Raw genomic sequence first — 12,914 nt, 5'->3', positions numbered from 1 at the left:
GTCATCTTTTTCTTGTCCTTGGCATTGCTATTGGAGAATGACCAGGTCTCTAATCCCAAGGGATTTGGTTTTGCAACAAGAAGGGCTCAAACCTGTCTTTTGGTTGCAAGCATTCTTTTACCCTTTAGAAGTCAAGGTCCTGAAATGAGCTTTTGATTAATTATACTTTTAAATCTTTCTTCTTTCTATTTACGTTTTGAGTGTAGGTGCAGAATTTCAATGGAGATTGGCTTCTGCTAAGAGGTCTTTGGCAGCATAAGTTATGCAAACCTCAGAGAAATAGATTAAATATTGCAGCCTAAAGAGTCTATTGAAATTACAATTCAAAACAAGTAAAAGTCCTTTAATTTCAGCTTTTAAACAGAAGTAGAGCTCTCCAAAGATGTAATCTATGAGGCATGTCAAAGGTTTTTGACATTTAAAATTACAGCTTCAGTACTGAAAAGGGGCTGTCAGTTTGTAGTTTTGTGCTTTTCCTCCCTGGAAATGGGAGTTATTTTTTTATTCCTCAATACATCACCAGTACATTATTGTTTGTGGAGCTGCTTGAATTTAGTAGATGAGAATCAATAAATGAACCATTTACTGACTGTGAAATTGACTTTTATAATTGAGAGACTGCTGGAAATATATGTATATCTGAGGGAAGCAAAAATCAAGCTGCATTGTATCATTCATTCGCAGCAGATCCAAAAGCAATTCTTTTGGATAAAAGTTATAGAATCACGTGAATCTTGGAGGAATGTACCACTAGACATCAGCTAGTCCTGCTGACAATAGACCCTTTCTCTCGAGTGGAGCAGTCTGATGCTCCAAACACCACAGGATTTTATGACTCCTTTAAGAATTCAGAGGCTCTGCTTGACTTGCTACTCAGGTGTGCTCCTTCTGTCTGGTTGAACTCCTTCCATCAGATCAAATCTCAGGTATCAAACTTATTTGACACCTTGTCTCAGTAATTTCCCTGGACTTGCTCTGTGTACTAATTTTCCTCAGTGATTGTTTCCATATTTATTCAGAGGTTGCCAGTCTCACCTTTGTCATGGCTGATCTCTCTTTTACCCTGTTTATTTTATCATCTTTGCCCCTCCAGTCTCTTAGCCACGAATTGATAAAGAGAAAAGCTGAACATAGCAATGCAATTGACCTGTCAACCTGAAACTGGAAATCTGCTTCTTCAGTATCTGACTCTGTGTAACAAAAATCAGGCATTGCAAATTACCAAAGGGAGCTCTGCCTCTGACTTTCTGCTTTCACTAAGAACTTTCTCTGAAGATTTATTTAGTACCACAAGGCGTATAAAATGAGAAAAAAAAAAAAGCTGCCTTCTAAAGGCTCAAAGGCTCCCTTAGAAGTTCATTGGCAGATATCTTATGAAAAAGGAAGCCAGATGTCATGTTAAAAACTGCAAAGTCAGCACAAGTATCCATGTGGGCCAATACAGCTTTAAGAGGATAGGGGTTTGTGGGTGGCTAATATGTAGGTACTGCCACGAAATCCTGAGTGTGTATTTACTACTTCTTTGGCACCTAATACAGAAAACTCTTTATAAACTGGGGCCAGAACAATCAAGTGACCTATTTTTTATCTAATGTGGATTAGCCACTGAGTTTAAAAACCCAGGCAGATGTTTGGCAATTTGGCAATATGAGATACTGCTTTACTTGTATATGACCGCTAAAATTGCACTGTATTTAAAAAACGGGCGATCAAACAACATTTTTGAGTCTGTTTTTCCTCAGGAGAGAGAATGTGGGTACCGAGGAGAAAAGCAGAAAAAGAAATGTGACCTGTGACTTAAAGAGCTCCTCTAGTTCATCTGTCTATTCCATGGCAGTAACATTTTTACCAAAGTCATTTTTTAAACATTTGTCTAATCTCCCCCTAAAGGTGACCAAGCAGAAAGCTTGGCGTGGACCTCCCTTGGCAGTCTATTTCAGACCTTTTACTCTTACAGCCTTCTTTTAATAATTTATAATTTTTATTTTATAATTTATTATTATTATTGTCATTCTTCCTTCTGTAGGAATCAAATACTGGGGCCTCACAAATGTCAGGCAGAACAGAGAGGTAATTTTGTACAACCTGCAGATGACACCCCTGTCTATAAAGTCTTGAATGACACTTGTGAAATCATCTTGAATTTTAATCCTGTATTACTTCTGTTCTCTTCCAGTGTTTTCTGAAGATGTAGTCAGCTCCTTCTGTGTTCAGGCCTCCAGATGCTGTGTGAAACCAGCAGGCAGGAGGAGGTCCAGGATAGATGCCAACAAAACGTCATTAGTTTGTCTTTCCATTCCAGTTGTGAACCAGGCTATGTGGTCACTGAGTGCAGCTGTGAGCTTGCACACAGCCTGCACTTGTTTCATCAACACTCTACCTGGCTTATGAAAATGTTACGTGAACCAGGGACAGGACAAAATGAAGATAAGTGACTCCTACTGCTTCTCCTCTACCTATTAGGCCCATTACCCATTGTAGGAAGGAAATTCTACCAGTGGGACATAATGTTTTGTTCTTAACAAATCCATTCTGGCTGTTACTCATTTCCATTTTCCACTCAACAAATATTTGATAACAAATAGAGCTACTTTTTCTTTCTTTTTTTTTTTTTCCCCTGAAAGTTGAAGTTTTGGTGACACAAAGTTGTACAAATTTTCCTTAGTTTTTCCTCATCAGTTTCTGAAGACAAATGTGATCTTTACTCTTCCCCTGTCTCCAGGAAAAACTGCAAAGAGATATGGTAATATACAAAATTTAAGGACAGATAACTAAATGCACAGGAGGAGAGAACTGTCTTAGTGGAACAAACCATGTGAAACAAGGTTATTGGAAAATCCCTTGACAGACCTGCATATTGAAGCATGAAAAAAAGTACTAAGAGCATTTCGTGTCATGAAATGTCAGTGCTAAATTAGGAATATACAAGTTACTGCTATTGATGTTGGCAAACACAACTTCATCTAGAAAAACAGGTTTTATTTTTGCTTGTTTAAACATAATTTCTCTCTTTTTATCAGGACAGTTAAACTTCAGAACAAAAATATGCAGAAAATGCAGTTTAGTCTGTTTTCTGCAGTTTTCAGATGAACCTTTGAAAAGCAGTTTAGTCTGATTTGAAAAGATACATGGGATCCCCCATAACCCAACCTTCAACCAAATCCATGTGTTTGCTCTGTAATGAAATCTTCTTCTACTCCTTGGCAGGTTGAAATTTTCCATTTGTTTCCTAGTTTTCTGCACCATGTAGTCTCTCATGTGTTGTCATGTATTTGCACCACTCTCCAGGAGGGCTGCAGGGAGCTGGTGCAGAGGAACTCCCAAGACTCAGTGCTGGGTAGAAAGGAGCTACAATGCTGCCCTGTTTGGCAGTACTGACCATTTCCAGGCACTGAATTTCCCTCTGCAGAGAAGGGCACTTTGGGCCAAAGGGGTTCTGATGGGGTATGAAGCCTGAAGCTGGGCAGCAATGGCTTGGCACAGCACAATCAATACTGTCTCAAATACATCCTCACACAAACTTCTCCTCTCTAAGAACAGGCACTTACCTGTGTATCTATTGCATTAGGCTGCCTACCTATCTACAGCACTAGGCCTTTAGTGGTTCACAAGAAAGTCACTGCTTAACAAAGTCAGCAATTTTTTTTGTTTTCTCCAAGTGGAGAACTCCAACTATCGAAGGAGAGTTTAATACCCAGTGCTAAGAGCAGAAATTGTTGTACAACTTCTGCTTATCCTTGGCTTCTGACAAAATCGTGGAGAAGCTCTACATATAACTGTGTTCATCAATACCTAAGGTCTACTTAACCCAAATTTCCTGCTCTCAGACATCTAAGGTTGCTTTATAAGCAAATAAAATACAAATGATTTCTTCATCCCACATACATTAAATCCTTCTGGGAATTACACACTGTAATCTTTCTCATATGCTCACTCAGATGTTCCCCAATGTCAATTTTTACTGATTGCCCAGAACATCCCTTTGCAGACGCATTCTAGGTGTTTGTGCAGTGCAATCCAGTAGATCCAGCGAGTTTGAAATGAGTTGTATTACAAAAGGTGCACAAAGTCATGTGTGGTGCTTCCTCTCTGTTCCTCTTGAAAGTTAAAGGATGGATGGGAAGCTGTATTGCTGACTGATGAGCTGTTACTGTCTGTGGAGAGGCACTGCTTTCAGAGGGAAATCTTGGTGATTCCAGTAAGTTTGTAATAAGAGGAAAGTAATCTAAGATTGCTTTGGTCTCAAAATTCACATCTGTACCTATGTGAACTCATGTACTTTCACTGAAGTCAGTGAGTCTAGGCTGATTTACCATAGCTGAGCACTGCCTGGATGTAATTAATCTGTGGGATTTGGGTTTTTTTCTGCCTAATCTGGCATCCATTGCAAGCCAAAGCAGATTAATGAGACTGTATGAATTGCCTGTAAAAGCAGGCATATCTTCGTGCCTTGCTGGTGTGCACATAGGAGTGCTGTATTCCTAGTCTAGCCAAAAAGGTAAACAGTTCTCTCCTTTTATATTTGACAGGGAAATATAGGACAGGTGAAACAGCATATTACAGACCCTTTTTTAAAAACTTCCGGTGACTTAGAAGAAAATCCACAGGTGAACAAAAGGCTTTGCAAGTCTCTGGAATCCCTCTTACAGTGCTTGGGAGAGAAAACATAGAGGTGGTCCCCATTCCTTGTTTTGCTTTTACATACTAACCACCACACATCATAAAACACGGGATCCAGTATCCAGTCTGCCTCCTTCCTCCTTTCCCAAGGAGTGAATATGTGCATCACTGGTTTACAAAACCATCCACGTGTTTACTGCTTCTCCCCTGTGTAATGTGTGGATCCCAGGGCCAATAAATTGGCAGGCTGGGCACCTTTCTGGCAGGAGGAGAGTGGTACCTCCTTGAGTCTGCAGAAAGAAGAGCAAAGGGAATTAGTTTCCCACAGACAGTCCTACAGAGGTGTTTTAGGCACATCTCACATACCTGGGTAAAGCCCCCCTGAGGAGACAGGCCCTATGGGAAACATTCCCTAGCCTGCTAATTACTGCTAATTATAGGTGTAATCTACTAAATGCAGCCATCTGGGAATTGAGACTATTTAAAGTGCTTTAAGACTCTCCAGCTCTGTAAGGTACTGTGTAAAATCAGGTGCTATCCTAGTTGGAAAAGACCGTGTATGCTATCCATACATTTTATTGACTGTTGGATGGGACGTAGGTTTTAAAAATTCCTAGTGTACTTTTACAGATGGATGATCTGGAATCTGAAATTGTTTCTTCTTATCTACTTTCTTCACTACACTGCTGAATGGTGATTACTTTTTTCCCCCATCCGAAAACCCCCAGAACTCCAATGTGCTGAATTTGAAGAATACTGATTGTCAGCACAGGAAACAAACCAAACCCTTCTTTTGGAGACATCACATGCAATCCCAGCCAACCATGCTGAAGAAAAAGGCAAAAAGGCAAGAGGATGAGGTGGGGAGGGAAGAGAGGGTTAGATGGGAAGAGACACAGACAGCAAAATAAATAAAAATTAAAAAAAAAAAAAAAAAAAAAAAAAAAAAAAAAAAAAAAAGTCTGAGAAGACATGTGCTTGCTATCTACAGATAATCACAGTGCAGAAAAAGATTTATGCAGGTAAAGGATAAATGGTGCAATATCAAATAACTATGAAGTATCCACAATTAAAAAGAGGCTGCAAATAAGCAACTGTCAAATTATCTGTGAAAAAAAAACATTCTGGGGTTGTTTTTCAGAGCAAGTGACTGGGGAGAAGCCTAGATAATTTAAAAAATAATGGTATCAATTTACCAAAGTGACAAATGGCACCTGTCAGACTGAATTCAGTAACCCAAGATGTCCTGCTTAGTCCTGTATCAGCTTTTCAGTAAAAGCGTTGTGAGGTTTATTTTCTCCTAGGGACAAATATGCAATCTGACTGTTGTTCAAGGTGCAAAGTAAAACATTCAGGCTCAGCATATGTTATTCATTCAGGAATGCACATTGTTGCAGGAAGATACTGTTCTAGCAGCTGATAAGCCAGAGGAGAGTCTGTACTGCTTTGAGCCCCAGGATGTCTAAAATTATTTTTCAGTGCCCTCCATTCTCAGTGCTCCTGAAAACCCAGAGAGAGCACTACTGATTCTGTATATTCAAAATTATAACCAGAATCCTTGCTGTAACTGCTAATATCATCATTTTGTCTTCAAGGCAGTAAGATTTCAAGAATCAGAAGTATAAGTTGTCATTTGGCACCTTGTTTTGGAGATGCAAGCTTCACTTTTTATAGTTATGAGGATAACAGATCACTGTGTTTTTCAGAATGAGAGCTGCGATCCTTGTACATAATTCTGGAAACTGGGACTTCACAAAAATACCAAATTGCATGACAGAAAAAGAGAGAGAGAGAGTAAAAAAAGCCTCTATCAGCATGCCACTTCTTTTTTCAGACAAATTCATAAACCAAAGCAATCTCTCCAGGAAGTATTCTGGTGTCATGTGTATTTTCCCAACCCATCCTTGCTAGCAGTGCATTTGGAGCAAAAAGCAGGAACATAGAGGTGAAATGTCAAAGGGGTACTGGTTTCTTGTGGGACCAGGGATCAGGAAGGGCACAAAGGGTGAGAGGGTTCTGCATACAATCTCCATTCCTGGAGGCACCCAGGTCTGATTTTGCCTGAAGAGAGGAGACAATCCTTTAAGAAATCAGGAAAACTTGGATCTGGAGGAAGTAAAATGAAGAAGGCAAAATTTTTGGAACTATCTGTGACTTTAAATATTTGTTTTTAGTAAACCAGACTCAACTGCCACCAGTGCAGTCTGGAAACAAAGGCATTCCTATTTTCAAGTAGCCTGGCCAGGCTGACACTCCTTAGCTACTGGGGGAATTTAAAGTAGCAATGCTGGAAGCTCCCCAGTTCTGGACATCATGTTCCAGTTAACGAAAATCAGCCTGACACTCCTGGCCGTGTCCAAAGAATTGGGGGGCCTCAACACAAAGTTAAGTGGCCAATTAGTGAAACATAACATTGCATGGCTTCTTGACCTTTCAGAACTGGAATGAATTTGCCAAACAGGAAAGAGTAGGAATGAAACAGAACGAGTAATTCAGAAACCCTCTGGGTGTAATCTGCTGATGCCTTGCACCTCCAGGCTCATTTCAGGACTCTTGTCAGAGGAATTCATGAGTGTCAGCACATTTCCAGGGGTGAGAGCAGAATCCTGCACAACCTGCTCCACCTCTTCTGCCTGTGTGAATTAAAAGAATGTGGTGTTTTATCCCCAGTTTGCACTGACAGAAATGCGTATCCCTGTGTACCTCTGACACTTGCCTGTCCTGTCTGGGTTATTTACCAAAAGCCATTGCTTGTGAGTGATGCACCAAAGTAAGGACATCAGAACAGCAGTACAGGTCCAGGCCTTGGGTCTTTCTGTCCCATTATTTGTTTTCTGACTGTCATAGGCAGTGACAGGTGGAAGAGTAAGGTTGGAGCAAGAGCATTCAATGCTCCTCTCTTCCAGTATCAAGTGGTTTCCAGATTATTTTCAAGTGACACAATACTTTTTTGTAATCCCCCTCTGGTGATCTCACTGATCTCTTTTAGCCCCACAAAAAGAAAAAAAAAGTGCTTTGGGTCCCCAAAACTATGTCAACATAACAATGTTTGAGATTTTTTCCTGTTTTATTCTCTGTCTTTCCCAATAATTCCTGATACCAGATTTACTTTTGCTGCCGCTAACCCAGCAAGCAGTTTATAAAATATGCCTTGATCATGAGACTGAGTTTACAAAATATGTCTGGATCATGCATTATAAAATATGCATGTCCCAGCCATGCTCCCTCCCACTTCTTGTGGATCTGCTGACTGGCAGAGCATGGGAAACTGAAAAGTCTTTGACTTAGAGGAAGCAATACTCAACAACTAAAACATCAGTGCGTTACTAACATTATTCTCATTCTGAACCAAAATCACAGCACTGTATCAGCTACTAGGAAAAAAATGACACTATTCCAGATGAAACTAGGACAGGAGAAAAACTCATGGCTGGGCAGCACAGATTTTACCCTTATGCTCTTTGAATTCACCTGGTCTCCCTTCAAGCTTTCCTCTAGCAAGAAATATCCCCTGAATCAAGGGAGAGACACAAGGCCTGGGGAAGCCACGGGGAAAAAGGGAGAAGCGGCTGTGCCTGGAGGTGGGAAAGCAGCTACTGCTGTGCAAGCTGAAAGACAGCATCCAGTTTTCCTTCCAGCTCCCTGTCCTGTGACTGCATGGCACTTCATTGCCAGCTGGGGTTAAACCATGACACTGCCTTCACTTTTCTCTCAGAAGGCTCTTGAGGAAATACAGGCAGTGAAATGTAGAGAGTGAGGTACCTGAATGGCAATCTGGTGCTTCCTGAGGGCAGGATGACTTCTCCCAGCACTTACTGAAAGCTGTAGCCATTGCACCTTACCCCTGGCCCGGGCACACCACCCTGCAGAGTGCTTGCACAAAGCTGCCAGCAGATCTGTCCCTGGGGAACAGACACGGTCAGTGAAGCCTATGCCAATGAGAGAGCAGCTGTCTGGATCTACTCGCTTTTTTTCTTTTCTCTCACTGTGATTTGCATGTTCTCCCTTGATAGCTGTTACCTTCTGCTCTCAAAATTGTGTTGCACTGTATTTCCGTGCTACTCTTTGGGAGCATTTTTAGAGATGTCTCCAGACCTGCATGCCCTGGCCCCATTCCTCATCCCTCCTTTGTACCCCTGGCTCCCAGCCATACCCCCTTGGCAGCCCTGCTGCTGGGACCTGCGGGCATCCCCAGGTACAGAGAAAAGATTTACAACAAAGGAAAAAGCAGAAGTAGCTCATGAATAAATAGATCTGCATCCACTTTAATCTGACAGGCACAGAACTGCTTTCCCTGGCTTCTGACCAAGCTCCAAATTATTTTTGCCATTCTGCCCCTGGGGCAAGGCTGCACAAGGAGTCAGTGAGGGCACCCTGAGCACTGAAACAACTCCCCATGCCAGATCAGATCAGTGACTCAGTAGGAAGAGTTTTTCTTGGTGGGTTACCAGCAGTGCTATGAATAACATGATGATCAGGCAGGGGGTTTCCTAGGGAAGATTTCTCCCTGACACTATCACTGTGTCAGATCTTCTTTGAATGCTCCAAACTTAGGAAGCTTGTCTATATAACATGTGGTAATGGGGGATTACAATTGAGCTTCTCCCAGGGAAAAATAAAATATAAAATAAACTTTAAAAATAGAGCAAAGGCTGGAGATGGATTTATATTGAAAAGAAAACAGGCCTGGGCATTAATTTCAGAATATTTGAACGGGATGGTCAGATTGCCCTTACCTTAAATGAGAACAATGAACATTAGACCAAAACCCAGTCAAAATTTGTCTGTTAATGCTCAGGGGCCCTTCTGTGTAATTATTTACTGATCCTTGCTCACCATGAAAGCTCATCATTGGCACTGCACCCTTTGGGCTGTGGAGAGCTGTGTGCAAGTGGAGTATCCAACACTGGGATCAGCAGTGTGACTGGGGAACATCCAGCTTTTCCAAACCTGCCACTTTTCACACACTGCACTAACATTGTGCAGCTCCTAATATTTTGCTGCTCTAGGCAACCACCTGTTATGTTTTTTTTGTTGCAAAGCCAGTCTGCCATGGAAACACTTCCAGTCCATCAGCAATTGTAATGCATTAGGTCATTGCAGAGACGTTAAATTGTGGATTGTAGATGTCTGTGTTGGGATCCAAACCATGAAGTACAGTATTGCTTTGGGATTAGATTGTCTTCACTCTTGTCCATGACAACAGAGCCTGATGCAAGTTCCTCTACATCACCTGAGCTTCTGTTATGCTATAGCAGGCAGAATCATGCATCCAAGCCCTGACCTTAATAACTATTGTTGTCTTCCATGAAACACAGTACTAAATACCGTACAAAGCAGCAGAACAATCACCCCCATGGCAGCAGCAGCTGCCCAGGAGCCCAGAATGAGTGTGCTGCATGAGCTGCTGTCCTCAGGATGGCCATCAATGGGGAGGAAAGCGTGTGAGCTGTCATTGCACTGACACAGTGGCATTGTTTCACAGCACTGAAAGCCTTGCTCATGAGCAGCAGCGGAAGGATGACAAAGATTTGTGCCACTCGTTCTGCACACACACAACTTGTGGCCCTTTAAAGCCGTCCTGTGTGAGCTCAGTGACTTGTCAAGAGGGACACTTCAAGGGGAAGCAGAAAGGAAATAGCACAGCAGCACACAATGGTTTCCAAGCCAGAGGGTTCCTGGTAGAGAGCCAGGTGCTGATGCCCCGGCTGCATGGCAGCCGATGGAGCTGTGTGGGGCTGAGTGCTTCTCGCTCAATGGGTGTGAGGAGGGTGCCTGTCCTCAGGCAAACCAAAATAGGCTGTACTTATCTCCAAGTACTGGACGTCTGCTATTCCACTTGCGTGCAGGATATGCAATACATCTGGAATAATTAATTTCGTAGCCTATTGTTACTTTCTTGTGTATCAGGCGTTTGCTGCTTCTGAAGCCTGTTGACTGTATTCAATATCTCTTCCTGTTTAACTTCGTTATTCCGGTCTGAAAACTTTTTTTTTTTCCTTTTTTAAAGGCACATCTTTTTATTTTCCCTTGAACTAGAGAATTTGCCTGAAGTATGGATGAGTCACAGATACAGATATTTCCTCTTCTCTGAAGCACATTTACATTTTTGAAGAATTACAACTGACAACCATCAGCCATACTTCCAAAATAGCCTTTCAGGGAGGAGAAAGGAGGAACAGTGATGCTGAAATCAGCCCCAAAGGTAAATGACTGAAAGGGGATGGAGACAGAGAAAACACAGAGTCTTAGAAGGGCATCCGGATGCAGGCATTCACTGCTCAGCGTTTGATGGTGGTGCCTCAACTGATAACGTTCCTACAATCAGAGACACTCTGTCATTCCTGTCAGCAGCCATTCAAGCATATCACCAGCAGCTCTGATTACAAATATCAGAAGCAAAAGGAATACATATTCAAAAAGACAATTCATTTCCTTGGCTCCTAGCCCAGCATTTTCTGAAATGAGGGAAGGGTACTTTATAATCGGGTGTAGAAGGTGCTGCCATCCCTGCATTACCCCATCAAAGCCATTGTACTGGTTTTAGCTGAAAGAGAGTTCTAATCCTCCTCATCACAGCTGCTGTTTTGGATTTGTCATGAAGACAATGTTGATAACACAGGAATGTCTTGGTTATTGCTAAGCACTGTTCAGCATCAAGGCCTTTTCTGCTTCTCACCTGTTCTGCCAGCAAGTGGACTGTGGATACACAGTAAGCTGGGAGGAGTCACAGCTGGCCAAAGGGGATTTCTGTACCATGTGGCGCTATGCCCAGTAATCAAAGTTAGGGGGGAAAGTTTGCAGGAGCTGCTCTTGCTTGGGCTGGCTGGGCATTGGTTGGCTGGTGGCAAGCTGTTATGAAACACTTTTTTCTTCACTTTTTTTGTCCTGGTTTTGCTTTTCTTTGTTTCCTTATTTTATTTTTTAAACTGTTGTTGTCTCAGCCCATGAGTTTTCTAGTTTTTGCTCTTCCCATTCTCTTCCCATTCCCACTATGAGAAGGATGTGAATGAGTGGCTGGGTCATGCTTAGCTGCCTGACAAATCTAAGTCACAACAACAATATAGATCCAGAGCTGTTCCATGTTGTGGATCTCATCTGAAGTATTGCAGCAATGTATTTTAAAGTATTTCAATTTTGTCTCAAAAAACCAACAGAAAATTGAGGTTTACCAGCTTGTCTTGTGTCTTAAGCTGTTTCCTAAATCAGGTCTTGTAGGTTTGTTTCTGACATTTCCATGGGGTTTTTCTTGTTGAAATTTGATTTGCTTTGGTTTTTGCATAAAGCTGTAAAAAGTATTGCCTCATAATGAAATCTGCTGCCGAGGTCATTAAGGCTAAAGTTTAAAGGGCTGCTATTGTCTCTGTCTTTTCATCCCCAGATGGTAAGACTGCAAGGAGTTCAATAATGAAAGTCCTTTCTGTGAGTATCAGAGTGCAAATCAGGCTTCTCATATGCAGTCATTGACAAGACAGGCTAATTCCAGTTCTCTCTTTCTGTGCATCAGAGTGCCTAACATAAAAGCCCATCAAGCACTCACCCCTATTAGATAGTCCTTGTGTAATGATTGGTGATGGCACACTGCAGTCGGCTGGAGCCCCACAAAGGGCCTCCTGACCTTCACTCACGACTGGAAGATCAGGTTACAATCTCACTGCACTGAACTAGTTATTCCAGCCAATCTTTTGTATTGTACTTCAGGACAAGGCAGCCTCTGAGCTGCTCTTGTGAAGAGTCATAGGTTGGGAGGAGTCTACTCTTTGCTTCTGCTTCTGTGAGATTTCACTGCACAGCTGAAAGGTGCACATAACCATCCTGCTTCCTGGTTATATCCTCATTCCATGTCCTGCCTTGCCTCACCTGACGTAATCAAAACATTATCAATTGTTCTTATTACCTATAGGCAGCACACAGGATTGATAGGACAGGAAAACGTGAGCACTCAGGTGCTGCGTTGTAGCAGGCTGGTTCCCTGGAGGTTTGCTTGGTGGGACACAGCCTGGGATGGAAAGGACAGGAGAATAGCTTGAGGTACTCTCTATCCATAGAAAAACAAACAAAAAAACCCCAAACAAACAAACAAAAACCCCCCAACAACCAAAAAACCTTGGCTGAAGATCTAATAAATTATGATAAATTTCAGAATACTGAGAGAAGCAGTGATGGGATGGTAAACACTGACTAATCAATTTTCCTTTTGTCAGGATTTATCAGTGACTTTTCGTGGGTCCTGGTGTCAGTGGTAGTTTTTTCCCCAGGATTTATTAACCTAAAGCACAATTCCCAGACTCTGT

Source organism: Prinia subflava, chromosome 2 (genome assembly GCF_021018805.1).
Source record: "Prinia subflava isolate CZ2003 ecotype Zambia chromosome 2, Cam_Psub_1.2, whole genome shotgun sequence".
Lineage (NCBI taxonomy): Eukaryota > Metazoa > Chordata > Aves > Passeriformes > Cisticolidae > Prinia > Prinia subflava.
The sequence above is the reverse complement of the archived record's forward strand: the minus strand, read 5'-3'. Positions refer to the sequence as shown.